Here is a 3,354-nt window from a genome sequence, read left to right as displayed (position 1 = left end):
AGCATTATAGTAAAGATCTTTTGTGAAGTACATGGGGCCTCTTTCATATGGATGAATTCTCTTGACTGAGAAACAATGTTCAGGATAAGGGGGAGTTGGGTGAGTCCTGGCTCTACAGAATAATAGCAAAGACTACCAGCTTATTAACACATCCATTTCCAGTTTTCTGGGTGGAAAACAGGCATGCACATCTCATGGAGAAAAACCTGTGTGCTTATCGATTCTGTTTTCTCTATTGTAAGCATATGGACCTTATGCCTTCTATAAGAGGTTGTGCAATTATTGGTGGGTGTCTGGGTGCTTGTGGCTATGCTTTAAGAATAGGGGCATTTACTTAGCCCAGTGACGAGCAGAGTTATAACAGAAACTACTCGCACAAGAACCTGTGCTGAGTTCTTTTAGCTTTTTACTGTCTAGGCTGTAATAAAGATTTTCATATTTCTTTTGGCTGTAGGAACTGAATAAGAACCCTGGCATCCAGAAGGAAGGCTGGTAATGTGGCTTAGTCTTGGGTGCTTTGCAATCTTTGCTTTTGGAAAATAGAGGCTAAAGTGAGTATAGTTTGCATATCAGGTTGGGTTTTTGTTGTTGTTTTGTTTTGTTTTTTGTGGTAAATTTCCACTGCCAATTCCTTGTATGACAGTTGCTCTCAACTCAGTGGTGAGGAATAGAAATAACTTGACCCACAGTGGCATTTGTTGTGCAATACTCATCCTAATGTTATAGGATTTAAGACGTTTTGTATTTGGAAATAGACAAGATCATAACAAGCTGTTATGATAAGCATTTAAGCCTTTTTTTGGTTAAAATACCAGCAAACTTCTAGTTAATTAGTTTTGCATACTCAGGGAGTGAATCCTTTGCACAGAGTTGGGAGACCAATATATTGTCCTTGTTTTTATTGAACAGAAATACAGAAATTTAACGTTTTACTAGCTGTCAAAATTGAAGGCATATTTAGACTCAAATCCTACAAACTCCAGTTCACTGTTGGTGACCCGAGTTGACTGTCTTTGTTCTTTTCCAAAATAAACAAGATTGAGCCATCAGCCACGAACAGGCTTCTGTGTTCTTTGGAAGATGCACTTCAATTTGCCCCAACAGGAGAAGGGAGGAATAAAATGGATCAGAGTAAGTACTGATGCATTTGTCTTCTGCAGTGTCTACTCTGAAAGCTTTCAACCAGATCGAGATGCTCCCACCATCTGAAAACAGGTTAGGAGCAATGCACAACACACATCGTCTTTGCCAGTAAGAGAAGACTCATAATAATATGTTTCACTCTATCTTACAAATGTGATACAAATATACCTCAGCCTTCCCTGGATACTGCTGAGGTATAGAACCATAGGAAATCACACATCTATCCCAATGAACTTATTTCCTGGAGGAACTGCACGGAAAACCAATCAGACACTTGCTACAAGAGGCATTAAGATTATATCCATGTGTGAAGATTATATCCATGCTGTCAAGTGACTTCCTCTATATCATCACCATCTATTTATTCTCCAAGTTGCTCCCAGAATATCTAGCCTTTAGAAATATTTATTTTTATGGGGTTAGAAATATGACTCTAATGGTTAAGATGCTGAATGCTCTTCCAGAAGTCCTGAGTTTGTTTCCCAGAACCTATCTATAACCTTATTCTGATGGTTTCCAAACCACTGATGTGCATACCATAAGTAAATGAAAATAATCATAATTTTACTATTTTAATTTTGTGTAGGTGTGTATGTCTCTGTGTGGGTATGTGTATGTGGGTGGAGGCACTCAAAGAAGGCAGATATTTTAGGGCTCCTGGCATAGAGTTACAGGGAGTAATGAGCCTCTTGATGTGGACAAATGTTGAGAGCTGAACTCAGGACCACTGGAAGAGCCGAAAGAGCTCTTAATTATTGAGCTGTCTCTCTAGCCCAGTAGCAAGCACTTTTGCTTGGTGGTTTATGGCTAGGAAAAATTATGGATCTTGATTGCTCTTGCTTGTGACAGCAATTTTGTTTCCACAGAACCTTGGCCAGCTGGCTTCCCTGATCTTCTGTGTCCACCCCACTGATTATTCCTGCTCTGAGGCTATGGGCATTAACAAGGATATGGAGAGAGTGGTTTGTAGATGTTTCTTTACATTTGGAAGCTTCTTGTGTTTCGTGTGTTTTCTCCCCATGCCTCTTGCTTCCAGAAAATTGGGAAGAACTTTTGGATGTATGTCTGGAATTCAAATACAACACTCAAAGCCCCCAGTTTATCAGTGAGATATCTTACATTTACATTACTTGTATCTCTACTTAAAACTTGGTTAGCTGATGTATAGTTTTCATTCAGACAATAGTGCTGTGTATTAATCTTAGAGGCTAAGTGACAGTGGTTATCTGAACTCTAAAAGCATTCTGCTCTAGTTGTTTTAAGGCTTAGATTTGGGGAGGATCAGAGTCTTATTTTCCAAAATGAAGTTGTGATAGTTTATAAATAATTAAAAATTAAAAAGAGAGAAGATTGAAGTTGTTTTGAGAATGTAAATTGACTTAAAATTTATAGGCAGTCCTTCTATATATTTATGTTGGTAACCATACATTATTGTTGCTTTTAACTTTGGTCAGAGAAGCTTCTTTTTGCAGTGGGCAGTTTATTCAAACTCATAATGAGGCAAAGAGCTGAGAAGAACTGATTGTTGAGTGCTTGGTCCTAGATGGGTGTTCTATATCTACCACCATGGTGCCCAGAAAGTGTTGCAGAAAATGGGTCAGGGGATATATAAAGTCTGAGGATGGGGAGGAGTGTGTCAAATTCTATGACATTCCATTGGATTAAAAAACTCCCAGCAGCAAGGGCCAGCCTGCAAGAGGGTTCAATGGAGACCTGGGAGGGGGCAAAAGAGTTGGGGACAGAAGGTACAAAGAAGGAGAACAAGTCTATTGTCTGATCAAGCTCTTAAACTTTATTTCAGTACAGTGGCTTATAAAGACAAGCAAGCAGGAAGGCCACACAGGGCCCAAGACCAATTTCACTATTGTCACCACCCTCCCATTGTTCTTTCAGTTCCTGTAACCCTAAACTGAAAATTGTGGGTATGCTGAAGATAAAAAAACTAAGCACATACTGGAGAGGATGTGAAGAAAGAGGAACACTCCCCTATAGCTGGTGGGATTGCATACTTGTACAACCATTCTGGAAATCAATCTGGTGGTTCCACAGAAAATTTGAGATAGTTCAACCTAAAGATCCAGCTATACAACTCCTGGTCATATACTCAAAAGATGTTCCACCATATCACAAGGATATATTCTCCACTATCCTCACAGCAGCCTTACTCATAATAGCCAGAAATTGAAAGCAACCTGTGTGTCCTTCAACCAA

The 3,354-nt window shown here is 39.3% G+C and overlaps 1 long non-coding RNA gene across 1 annotated transcript; it reads left to right on the top strand.

The window, feature by feature from the left end:
* Positions 1–452: 452 nt before the first annotated feature.
* LOC116913348 lies at positions 453–2,249 on the top strand. Its single transcript, XR_004389610.1, has 3 exons — positions 453–551; positions 1,161–1,215; positions 2,010–2,249. It is a non-coding gene; the product is annotated as an uncharacterized LOC116913348 (long non-coding RNA).
* The last annotated feature ends 1,105 nt before the right edge of the window (positions 2,250–3,354 follow it).

This window comes from Rattus rattus, chromosome 12, assembly GCF_011064425.1.
Source record: "Rattus rattus isolate New Zealand chromosome 12, Rrattus_CSIRO_v1, whole genome shotgun sequence".
Classification (NCBI taxonomy): domain Eukaryota; kingdom Metazoa; phylum Chordata; class Mammalia; order Rodentia; family Muridae; genus Rattus; species Rattus rattus.
This window is presented reverse-complemented; position numbering and strand designations above follow the sequence as displayed.